This window comes from Corvus hawaiiensis, chromosome 3 (assembly GCF_020740725.1).
Source record: "Corvus hawaiiensis isolate bCorHaw1 chromosome 3, bCorHaw1.pri.cur, whole genome shotgun sequence".
In the NCBI taxonomy this organism is placed as follows: Eukaryota; Metazoa; Chordata; class Aves; order Passeriformes; family Corvidae; genus Corvus; species Corvus hawaiiensis.
Window position 1 is genome coordinate 93,397,519 of NC_063215.1, and position 13,784 is coordinate 93,411,302.

The following is a 13,784-nucleotide window of genomic DNA, read 5'->3' on the forward strand; positions in this document are numbered from 1 at the left end:
TTTGTAAAGTCTGAAAGGATAAGTAATAAGTTGGCAAGGTTGCTTAATATTTATGAGTTCACAAATATCTACCTACCACAAGTCTAAATCACTGCCAGCTCTGGCTTATGTTAGCCTATTTTAATATCTTACAAACTCCTCTGCCAGGGGATAACTGACCTTTGAAAGATTATCTTCTGGTGTGTACAAGATAGCGTCAAGTAAATGGTTATCAGTTCTCAGAGAATTTTGCTTCTAATGTTTTGGATGGACCATTACCTCAAATCATTATTTATTTGCTATTTAAGAGCTTTTTACACTGATGAAATCCCAACACAAAACTAAATATTGCAGAGCAGTAAGTCTTGCAATTAAAACCACTGCCCAAAGAATAGATGAGCAACTATTAGATGTACCAAAGCTATATTGTGGATTACTGAGAATAATTAACCTGTGTAATAGCAGATTCCACTTTTCAGTTAGATTCTGCTATTTGCTAAGATAACATGACTCATGCACACACGAAAAAATTATATGGATTTAAATATACATTGCATCCTCACTGCCTTAGACTAGATTTAAAGAGTATGATAGAATTTGAGCCATCTTTCTGAATTTTCAAACTATGTATCAATATAATTGAACTTGATGACAAAGAAAACAAAACCCAAAACCAAAGCAAGCACACAGAGTACACGGCTTAAGACCAGCATGCACCAGGTAGCAAGGCACATGGTTTAACACATCCAGTAGCTGTACTGACAGTATAAAAAGGGCTCTCTGTTGTTTTAGTTTCTCTTCTAGAGGAAGGGAAAAACACAAACTGTAAACAAGAGAATGACTGAATCTTGGGACATTGCTTTTACTTGAGGGGGGAAAAGAGTAACAATAACGCCAGTCAAATATGAAGATCTAATTTTCTTCCTGAAGCCATATGATAAAGTAAAAAGGTAGGCTAACTCCATATACGTTCCCTTAACTGCAGCAGAGGCCTGCGGCAAATGCAGGAATTCCACAGCAATCGTTGTGTCCACTTTGATTTCCAGCTGCAGGGAGAGGAGTGAAATACAGAACAGAACAAATCCACAGCTTCTCTGAAGGTCAGCTGAATCTGCCAGGTCTAATAAACAGAAGACAGTCTCTACTCTTATTTCTGAGAAACCCTTGGCTCTATAGATGTGTGCAGCCACAAGATTTGTTGGGTCTTCAGATCTGAGTATCTTTCCACAGTAGCACTTCCCCTTGGTCCCCTTCTGAATTAGATGTCAGAGTTAAACCCCAAGGCAGGCATGGGGCTGGCATAATGCTCTTTTGTTTGTCAGGGAAAATATTCCTTCAGGTTTATGGAGGAGTTTTGTTGTTTCCAGTTAAAGGGAAGGGTAAAATTGGTCCCACCCCAGAATCAGACGGCCATGTCTTAAAATTTCAATGCAAAAGGAATAGAGGTTTGAATTGCAATGAGGGTTGAAAGTAGTACAGTAATAACAAGGTTCTATATATTATTATTTATTCTGATGCAACTCCAGAATGGAGGGAAAGAAGAAATAAAAAAGAAAAATCAGTCACACAGTATTATCTAATATTACAAATTCACTATCCCATTTTACAATTTCACTGTTAAGACAAGCTTTTGATTTCCCATATCCTGCAAGGATAACAGTGTAGGCATCGCCTCATATTTCTACCGTGTCCTAATGAAACGAGTTTCAGATTGCCTGAATTTAGATACGAGACATGTGGCTTTATTAAGATTTTAAAACAAATAGTCTAGATATTAAAAATATCACTTAGAATTACAGGCCTAAACAAATTCCAGAGCAATTCGTTTTAAATACACACTCCCTGCTTTCATACTACACAACTGAGATAACAGAGTGCTCCATTCTCTCATTTAGAAGTGGAGTCTTTGCCATAAAGATGCTTTCCTGCTGGTAATCAGGATCTTTCAGAAGATGCAAGCAGTTGTCCAAGAACAACTTTAAAAGCCTATGTTTCTAGAATAATAAATATTACTTTTGTCATTCTTACTCCCACTGCAACATTTATGTACAACTGCAGGCTGCAGCATAACAAAAGTGAAGGATTATTGAACTGTAATAAGAAAAAAATCATTAAAGCAAATACTTTGTTTTATTCTTGCTTTCTTCTTACCAAGAAGAGTTTAAAATGCTAAATACCTAACTCCAAAGAAACAAAGATCCCTTTGCTTTTTTGCGCCCTCCCTATCAGCAAAAAGGGAATTTTGTGTCTTTATTTTGAAGGGATGCTATAAGCTAAATCTGTGAAATATTCGTGGGAAGTTACAGCAGAGAGCTAGAACAGCCAACTAAAAGAAAATGTCTGCAGATAAGACAAGGACCACAGAAAAAAGCCTGACCTACAGCTTTAGCTGAAAGTTAAGACTTGAAGGTTGATCCTCTCCATGTGGTTATCGTTTGTCCTGTTTGAAAAATGAAACACTCCTATACTTCATCTCTCACTGAGGGTGAAACAGAAATCATTCCTGTACACAGAGTCAGAGCCCCAACCAGACCCTTCCATCTGTGATTATTACAGTTTTCTTGCTGCAGATGAAACGGGATAAGTAATTTCTTTGATTCCATCCAACCTGAGTGGAATACAGATGTTTTTAAAAACTTTTAGATTTCCTCATTCTGTAACATATAAATAACATTGGTTCATATATTACATCACAACTTCATGCTATTCCACTGAGCAGTAATCCTGGAAAGTAAAAGTCTCAACTGGACTGGATACTACACCACCCACTCGAGAAAGGTGCAGCAATGTCTCCCCAGCTTTCCCACCTTTTCCTCAGCCACAAACAGAAGCTGCATACCTTTCCACGTGTTGGAACATTTTCCCACACCAGAAGAGCTCCTTCCTCAGTAGTACTGCTCTGTGTCAAGGGTCATTTCTGCTCCAAAGGCAGGAGACAGCCCCTCTCACAGATGATCTGACCCGTGACCTTCCTCCTTTAGCTCAGCAGCCCAACACTTCCCACACACATCCAGGCACCTGCCTCATGCACCTCAAAGCTTGGCTGCTCTTACCAGCTCTATCAACCCAACTACAGAGGCACAACCTCTGTCCACAAACCTTGTCCTTCCTCCTCATGGCATTAAACACTTTCTGCAAAAAGGTGTTTCATTTTTCCAAAACATTTTTTTTTGTTAAATTAATTAAATCGTTAATTTTTTCCAAAACATGGCATAGCCCCATACTAGCCACTGTGGGGGAAATTAACTCTATCCCAGCCAAAACCAGCACACAAATATACAGCAAAAAAAAAAAAAATCCCAGAATGACATAATTTGCTCTCTCTTGAAAGACAAAACACATTTTGAGTTTTGTGATGCTATTTGTCCAATTTCAGTGTGTTAATCATATTTAAAGTTACCAGCCCAGTTCTCTGTTTTAGCAGATATAAAGCTCTCTCCTTTTTCCAAACACTGCAGAGAGTTTTCCTAGCAGGCTATTAAAAGTCTTATTTTGAAGAAATGTTGGCTGTACAGGTCAGGAAATAATTTCTTCAGGCAAGTTCCAAAGTACACCAGAACTGAGATGCTTTGAAAGCCTGCCTGCCAGTCGACTTTGTCCTACTTTGAAAACAAAAGCAATTCTTTAGAAAGCACGTTCTTAAAGATGTTAATCCTTTAAAAAGTAACAATTCCTAAATTATCTGCACTGTAAAAGCAGATCCTAAAGGAGTCTTTCTGAATGGTTTACACAGCTATTTGAATAGGTTGCTTCTAAAATGTATACAGTATGCAAATAACTATCACAGAGCTGTAACACATGAAAAAACATCTTTTATTCTGTTTTCTTGAACACATAAGTGAGCAACACTTACTTTGTATTCAGGAAACATAGGCAAGAATGATATAATCACCTAAGAAATAAAGTCTGGCAAACAAAGATCAAATTCTTTACCTAAAAAGCCTGCAAGCTTATTTGCTATTAAAAAGCCCACCAAAACCACAAATTAATTCATTAGGAGTATTAAGGAGGGAAGTGATGGCATCTCCTGACATACTGACAGTATATAACCCCTGAATGCTGAGTGTTCCACACAGAACTCATGTTCCACATTCAGTTACACACCCAGAACTTCCACCACGGTATGGGGTAAGTATCCTCTAAACCCCCTGGAACAGTCCCTGATTACTACATCACCCACGGCAACTTCAACATATCTTCACATTCTACTCATTTGCAAAGTGTTGCTCAGTATCTCAAAGATAAACAAGATTATTTAAGCTGTTTATAATGTACTCTGTGAAACCAGAGTCAGAAAATCCAATATTTACTTAAAATATGAAAATATGATCAATCAATGCTGAAAAAGCAGAGGTAAGAACATACTACAGATGAGGAAGGTTCTTTTCATCTTTAAGCTTTTATCTCAAATTCAGGATATGCTCCGCAGTCTAAATAAAGTGACACCAGAAATTAATACACCATTAAATCTACTCTTGCTGTGGTGCAACTTTTCCTGATATAAAAGGCTGTTGAAAGACCAGAGCAACACATAGTGAAAGACATTCTTACAGATAAAATTCCAGGAGCAGACACCACCCCAAGTAGCCGCCTTCCCCAGAACTGCTCAAAGGAAGACAGTACATGTAGCTGGCAGGAAAAATCTGTCAAAGTGAGACCTCACTTCTGTGGCTAGAGGGGTTTCCCATTTTGTCTGGTTCTTTGTTGCCTTTTGCTTTTTTAAGAGTCCTTCTGTCTCATTTAAAAAAAAAAAAAAAAAAAAAAGAAAAATTACGCAACACTCTGAAGTGACCTGTGAATGCTGCCTTAGAAAGAGTGACTTATCTCACAAACTTAATACCCAAACAGACAAGGCAGATGGATGGTCTGATTTAATTCCAAGACCAAAAAACCTCCAGACATTTATTTGGCTTAGACCTTTGGAAGGGCAGTGGAAAGCTTCTCTCCCCACCCTGTTCTGGGGGAGGGGGAGGTTACTACACCAGAGAAACAATCCTGACTGCTTTTTACAAAGTACACATTGCTCCCTTGCATGAGAACACAACAAACCTACATCTTTAACTGTAGGGATCAGAAAGTAATGCATTACTCAAAGTATCCCAAATCTTCACACCACCGCTTTAAAATGTGACAAGATGAAAGATACCCAGTGATACCCTTTCACAGTATATCCACACATGGCAGTGAATCCCAGGTCTCTCAATGTGCCCTTAAGGATAAAATACTACTTTTACTAGTATTTTCAAAGGACTTGCTCCTGCAATATTAACCTTGTTTGTTTTGCTTTTGCTTTTTGTTTTAAACAGGCTTATGCAAGCTCCCTTTAGCCAATAATGAAGACAGGAAACTAGTTCCACTTCCCACTACTCTGCTCAAGTTGCAACGGGAATCCAGATAGGCAGAAAAGTCCACTGCTACACATTTCTACTCCACAACACACAAGCCATGTTCACTAATGCCTCCATGCTGTTTGAGGGGAAAAGCAAGTGTGCATTAGACTCACTCTAATCATCAGATCACCTTCTAAGGATGTGACAGGAATGAGGAGCCCTCTAACTTCAAAACACCAGTTCCCATGATGCTGATGCTCCTGACATTCTCCCATACAAGTGAGATTTGAATATGCTTAATTTCTTCCGAGTTTTCAGAATACCGAGCTAGTCACATCCACACAGCATCTAGCAGAGAAACCATTCATCTCAGCAAACTACTCTGGTACCTGCAGTATTCTAATTTGACTAAAAAAAATCCCAGAAGTCAAAAGTCCCATTGCAGTTCACTTGCATGACAAAAGGCAGAACAGTACTGGAGTGTAACTCAAATGAATCAGTCTGAACTTCTGCTTACTTATACCATTATTTTGTTCTACACGGGAAAAAAGAAAGAAGAGAGAAAGTCTGAAAGTTCCTTCCACTCTGAGCAAAACTCTGAATCAGGTGCATAAAGCTTCCCAAAGAGACCACTAACTTCATTGATATTAATATACTTGTTTCCACCCAACAAACTGCAAGTTTGAATGGCAAGAGAAGTATGGTTTTTAACCTCTTTCTGAATGGCTGCAATGGCTGACCTAGTTTCTATTTATTATAGCTTTGTGTTTAGCATTGTCATTTACATCAGTGCTAGCTGGTTGCAGTGCAGCACTCAAACTGCAACTTGTGCCAAACCTAAGAATAGCATTATATTCTCCCTAAGAGAATATACACACCAAAAAAATCTCTTATGCATTTTAGGATTATGTATAGAGCAGTACAGCACAGACAGATCACTATCTGGAAGTAGAAGTGTTTTTTCTGAAGAGGCCTCTGTATACAGCCCTTTCCTTTTGTAGCAGGAACAGCTTTCATTTCCTCCACAGTCTCCCTGGAACTCTGACAAATCAACAGTGAAGATGGGATAGGTGGGAAGAACCTCTCCAATCAACCAGATTGAACGCACAATCAAACATGTGCTTTGTATACAAAGCAATATTCTTAACTGAGTAATCACAGACAGAAATTAACTATTGCATCCTAACCTTTGAACACTGTCAAAAGAGTGATAACTTCTAACAAGGGTATATTCACTTGTATGTCTGCCTCTAATATGGTATGGACTCTAATATCAGGCTGCATGGTGTTTAAAAGGCATAGTACAAAAAGCATTAGGAAAGTCAGCATATTTTTTTCTAAAGAAAGAATGGGAGGGTGCTGTATTTTTAAGTACTAAATGCAGGAAGTCATTTACAAGCTCCCCACTCATGGTTCCACTTTGAACTCTTACATCTTTAAGGAATTTGCTAATATTTTCGCAAAGAAGAACAGTTTTATCAAACAGCCTTCCTCTGTCTCAAAGCAGTTACTTAGACAGTTAACAGAAAGATTTAGTTGTACTCGCAATTGTCTTTTTAGCATATTTTCTTATGCAGCACAGAGGTATCTTCCATATGAAACCCCCGAGTCTGAAACAATACCAAATTATCATAATCTAAGACCTGTATTTCAAAACATTTTAGAAGTGGGTTTGGATTGTTGCTTAGCCGGCAGTGTCCAACCAACCCAAGTAGCCCAGAGTTGCAAAACCACTGTCAGAAAAAGGAAGTTACAGAGTGCAATGCTGCCATCTGCTGAAAGTTGCTTGTCTGACTGGTCTAATTGTTGTTTCAGTTGCACAGGCTTTTGAGCAGTCAAAGCAGTTAGTTAGACATGTTTAATCTGATCAACTTGAGGATGAGTAACCAATATTTTTGGATCGAGAATTTGTGCCTACAGATACAAGGTCAAATGTATTCAAGTACAGCATCTGTATTTCCCTCGAGTGGGATGGCCGCTCAACTCTTGGTAATAATCAGTGTTCCCATTTGTTGCCCACAGAGCTGCACCACAGCCTTGGAGAAGGTTCTCTGTCAACAGCAGGCCCCAAAAGTAATGCTTCATGACTAGTGACAAATCTGGAATAGGACATCCAAGCTTGCAGCTTCCCCTGGCTATGCAAAATGGCAAAGTTGCACATCAGGGTGCACACCCTTCCCTTCAGCAGACTGGGCTGGTGTTTCAGGACTACACTCAGAGGTGGTTGACCTTTTGGGAAACTCCAAGTCCATATTTTTCCTTGTTTTTTTATTTCTCCATATCTAGTCATGAAATCAAAATTCATCCTTTCCAAGTGATGGATACAGCCTGCTGTAACTGCACAAATTCATCTCATTGGCCAAGAGACAGGATTTTTCAGCTGTGGGCCACACCAAAGTCCTTCATATAGCAAAAGTCACTAAAGAGAAAAAAAAAATACCTCAGAAGAATTGCTGTGAAAGTACCACAGTGTCATTTTCACTGTGACCTACATTAGCCGTGGTAACTAAATTTAGGTGGGTGTACAGAGCTCTCCTGTGGCCCAGGCTGTCATGCACAACTACCACCCATGAAGCAGTCTGACATTCATGTCCTGTGCTCTGCTGTTTGATTAGCACTTCTCAGATAAATGAGACAAAGTGTTGCATCAGGATAAACTCTTTAAAGTGCATGCCAGATATTTTTGTTCCTGTATAAATCTGAAACAACTCTGCTTAGCTGAGTGGACGTGGACCTCAGTTTCTCTCAGTGTACCAAATCAAGTGTGTGAGCCACAGCACCGAGTTCAGTCAGCTTTACCAGATACACATGCTTAACAGTACAAGCCTGATTTGTCTATGCCTCACACTGAAGCAAGAACAGAATTATAATATATCACTACTCAATGACAGTAGTTGTTATAATCACTTTGAACAGATTGTAAGCAATTTAATGGGGAACACTGTAGAGAAGAAATAGGTCTCTTCTGTGTGCAGGGGGACAAACTTGTCAAATGATGAATGCTACACAGCCTCCCTCTTTGTTACCATCTCTCATTTCCTCAAAACATCCACTGGAAAAATTCAAGCCTCAATCATACCATCTAATTTGGTGCAGCTTCACAGTAATTATAATAGATTCATGCTGCATCACTTACATTGATAAAAGGAAATTACCAGGAGATTCCAGAAGCATTTTACTGGACTTAATTCCAAGCATAAACTTGTAAGTGCTCCATTGATGTCTGTCAGTTTGATTATGGTACAAATCACACACCAAGGAATACTTTCAATCACATATTTCAAGATGGTTTTAGTTCTAGTAGAAGCACTAAGAAGATGCAAAAAAGCCTTTGCTCAGAGATTTAAACGTTCATCCTCAGCTTCATTTTCTTAAAAGATGAAGACAGTGAAATTTTAGGAAAAAGTCAGTCAAAAAGATGAGATGTAGTATGCTGGCATTTTACACTTTAGTTGATAACTTGTGAATGTTTACATTGTTTAACACAGACATAAGATGAGAAGAGCTTATCAGTAACACAAGACACAAACAGCACACGTGGGAAACAGTCACAGGGACACTGAGCTACAGCAAAGACTCATTTAGTCAGAGTAGCTCATAAATACCCATTCAGTAAAGAATGAGCAAGAAGCATTTTTGCCAGATCAATGCTCATGTTTACAATTCCAAGCCAAGGAACAGTTAAAGTCATAGATTTGATTACACAAGAGGCAGAAAGCAGAGGGGTTTTTTTGTGCACAGTGAAATGGGAAACACGAGCTCGAAGCTGCAGCCATCAATCCTACAGGACAAAGGTTTGTAGGTCTGAAGTCACCTCAAGGTTTCCTGCAAACCACCAGCACAGCTAGACTGATGCATGGTAACTTGAACTGACCACCAACTAGGACTTCACAGACCATTGGTGTGGTCCATGAACATCAAGAAAATATCTGCAGAATCAAATGATCACATGAGATCCAAGCACAGAACGTACAGCACACAATGAATGGGAACACGAAAAGGCAGGGCCAAGCTCTCCTACTATTTCAATGGATGCAGTTCCACTAACAGTGGTATTTTATTTTATTTTATTTTTCCAAACCTCCCACAGAAGCCAAGCCAGATGGCAAAATGCTACTTCTACTAATGCTGCTAATACCCCTGCAGGATTATTTATTGAGTGAGACAGCTCAGACCAGTACTTTCATAGTTAGTAATCACTACCAGTTTTCTCCCCACTTTGTCTGTATCAGTTATAATTTTCTTTCAGGATATGAATTGTTAGTCTCCAATGCCTATTGTTCACATCTTCTCTGAGATTATTACTTAGCCAATGCAAGTACAATTGAATTTAGATGTGTTCTTATTTCAACTGTATCCAAACCACAATTGTTGTTGGAAACTTGTGGTCTAAGTTGCTTTCTGAACTGACCTTTAAACCCCAATTTCTTATATTGTCCAGCAGTCATTTAACAGAGTAAGTTACAGGAATTTGCACCCCATTATACCATGGATGAGCTTCCTGAGAAAACAAACAACTTCATTAGTAGAAATATTTCACATAAAAATTAAATACAGTCCAATGTGTATTTCTAACCAGAACTCACTGGAGACATCAAGGAATTGTAGTTTTCGAATTATAGCACAACACAAGGAAGCAATCTTGAAGCAACAGCTCACCATGCATCACATCCCATGAGTACTGCTGGCTATCCTCCTTGGATCCTGGCTCTACAGGTCACACACCAGTAATACCCCATCCCAGTTGTGAAAAGCCTGCTATACAGCAAGCCAAGGCAATCTATCCTCTAAGAACAATTAAAAGATGTCCAAGCAAGGAATTTACTGTGCTAACGGTTCATTCTGCTATTTGCCTTCATTTGCCTCTCACCTGTGGAAGGAACCTGGTACTCCTCATTCCAAATGAGGCAAATGGAAGCCAAATCACTCTGCCACAGTGCCAGCCAAACACATCTGTTGGACTACTTTGGCTACTTTTTTTTATTTTTTGCCAGAAGGTAAAAATGTTATCAAATGGCATGCAGGAATATTGCTTGGGTGGCTCTCTATGCTTAGAGTAGGAACCAAGTGCTGCTTTATGCCAGCAGCCAAAGCTGTCTATTTCAATAATAAATAAAATGCAAAGGGAAAGATCAGAAAAACAATTTGGTACAAAGTTCTCTTTTTGCAGTGCATGGTACCTCTACCAATGAAAAAGAAAAAAAAAAAATTAAAAAATTTTAAAAAGCAAGAAAAAAAGCTTTTAAAAGTCAAGTCACAGACATTTATTAGATGAAGGACCGAAGGAGCGTTATATCCTCCCACCCAGTGGCCATGGAACAGAAAGTCCTCTCCAAAATGATGACTGCCAAATGCAGCAGCCTCTCACAATTTACTGGTCAGCGCACACAAATCCATACAAAGGAGATCATTATGCCCCTCTCATTTCAGGTGTCATCCAGGAAGATCATTTCCACAGTTTTAACAGTGACCGTTCCAGACTGCTGGTGTCCTTCCCAGCAATTGTATTTTGTGGTTCTGTTTCCATTTCCTTTACCTTGTATGCATAAGCAGGCCTCTTTTTGGTCTGAATTATTTACCCTATAATTTGTGCTTCTGTTTTCAACTAGTATTTACTGCTGAATCATGCCAAAAATCACACATACTGAATATTGCAGTGGGTCATACTTTAAAGCCCCATAAATTTCCTGGTTTCCTTGCAGCCAGACATAAGCTTCCCATTACTTTGGGCCAAACTTTATCCTCTTACGGAACATGAAGCAAATTCACAGAACTCAGTGAAAATGTACCCACTCATATTATACATTAATACTACATTTAAAAAACGGTCACTTCAATCTTGATTCATTGACAGGTTGGCTTCTACTTTTGCAAGAACTCGGATGACAGAGGTTACTCCTGCAAGAACACTTCAAATACACTACATTTGCAATAAGAGGTTCTGTTTGCTAGATATCCTTTACAACAGCCAGATGCTTAGAATCAGGCAGAGAAATACCAACATCAGGCAGGCATCCCTAAACAGCTCTAAAAATTTGTCCAAGTGTTACAAGAATTCTGTCAAAGGGATACAGTTATTAGGAACCTACAGATAATTACCCTGTTTTTCAATTAAAGATATTTGCCCTCAAACACAAAGATACACAATAGCACTCCTAGTACCCACAATGAAGCAAAAGTCTCCAATTCCAGAAAAAAGAAAAATTCAAAGTTAAGAAATTGAGAAATAGTAGCATAACCAAGCATTTCCTTTATTGTAATAAACACCAGTATTTTTTTGGCTAGGTTACACTGCAGGTGGAGGACAGCTCAATAAGAATGACAGACACAATCAGACACATCTGTCTGTCACAGCAGTATTTTAAACACGTGGCAGCTACTATAGGCCTTGCAAACAATTCAATACTAGGAGTCAAATTTTCAAAGCTATTAGAGCATTAAATACACACGATACATATGCAAGCAGCTATAAATCTCAACAGGTCTGAATGTAAGCACTTTTTACTGGCACTGATCTCAACAGGACACAGCCACTAAGCTTAACTGACTTTGCAAGTCTCAAGCAAGAACAAGCACTACTGAGGTGTCAGGGACACAAAGGGCTTTGGCCACTGAGCTGGCCTGAGCTGCAAGCACCTACAGCCATCCTCATCTATGTAGCCCCTCCTGAGCACCCCAGAAAGTGCAGCACTTCCTGCCACTCATCAGGGATTTACAGGAGCACAATCACAGCTGTATCGAGACAAAGCAACTGGTGTGGATGTCCTGTCGCAGTGCAAACCCCTTAGAGCACTTGACCAAAGTGGGAGATGAGTTGAACTCCTCAGGAGGCAGTTGGGAGTATGGGGAAATGCTGGTGGGGAGGGAAGCATCTGAAGGGATGCTGTTCACCTTCCCTAAAACAGTGCCAGCTTCAAGGCAACCCTTTAGCTTTCAAGGCTGAGTCCCTCCCATGAGGGGGAATGTGGGGCAGAAGCAAGGTTAGGAGAGAGGCAGAGTGGCCCACAGCATGAAAGAGATTAACTTCCCAAACCTGGATCTAGGCACTTAATACAGACACCCTCAAAAGCACCCTCAAATCCAGCATCAGTTTCCTACAAAATTCCCCTAAGCCCTGAGAGAGACATATTTTCCCTTCTAAGTGACACAACAATTAAAAAAAAAAAAAAAGGAACACAGCTCACTGACAAAGCCACATAAACTTGCATTGTTAAGAGCTTTTCAATATTAAATGGCTTTTAAATGTGCTGGCACAAGTGTGGTGTGTCTTTCCTTAAAGACAGATGTATATCCTTCTTTACACAGAATATAAATGGTGCCCAAAATTAAGAGGCATAGTTAATCAACTCTCATCCCCATCTCAGTGGGTAGGATAAATGGAAAATAAGTGCAAGCAGTGAAGTCAACTGACTCTGAGAACTTGCAACTGATTTTGAATGTTCATGTTTATTGACAGCTTCTCTTCACAAAACTGGTAAACCATCTAAGTCTCTAAGTTACACAATGAAGGCACATGACTTCCCACACAATTGCCTCTTAAGAATTTTCCACTGTATTTTCAGAAGACAGGTTTTAAAATTATTGCTTTATCTTCTTCCACAATCTATGTGTGTTTTATTATACATACAGTAAAATTTCCAGAAGTATTTCTTCACACTGCCATAAATGTGCTAGCCCATGTATATAGATCTCTGAACTAAAGTAGGCAATTGAGCCTGTACTGACTACTTCAAGGGAGCATCCCTTCCCCAAAATTCATAATTACAGACTCTCTGACTACTCCCTTCCATTTCAGCCACTTCCCCAGCTTGTTCTTCCTCCGGGTTTGGTTTAGTTTGTTTTGCTGTATTTTGAGACTTCTCCAAGGTTTTAAATATTTAGGCTGCACCAAAACTATTTGAAGAAACCAAGAGTCTTTTTCCACCTTACAAGCAGAGCCTAACTCAGCAAACTCAGCATAAGCAAGAAAATTAAATGGGCACAGAATCCAGGACTGATTGTCCATTTCCTTCCTTTTCCAAACCAGAAAGCTGAGCTCTCTTACCCTCCTAACACCAGCTTCAAACCCTAGAGAGACCAAGGGGTCTCTTATATTGCCACACTAAAGTAACCACTCAAAACAGAGAAGAAAAACCTGCCTCTTGACTTCTCTGTTTGCTCAAGCAAAACATACAGGCCAATTTGTTTTCTACAGCAACTCCGTCTTAGGTTGGCTTGACTAGCTAACACTTACTCATTTGTTTTTCACTGCCCTAGGCAGCACATTCATGTAGCTATAGCCAGGCAGAAGGATTTTTTTAAAAATTCTTTTTAAAAACTTCCTTATCTATGTTCTTCTATTGGACTCCCCTGTTTTCTCCTTCTTTGTGTCCACACCCTCTTTCACTCTTCTTTTCTCCTTATAGCATCTCCTTCACCAATTTCAGAGAGTAGTGCATGAAGTCTCTCTTTGTCAGCTTGCTTTTCTACTCCTCT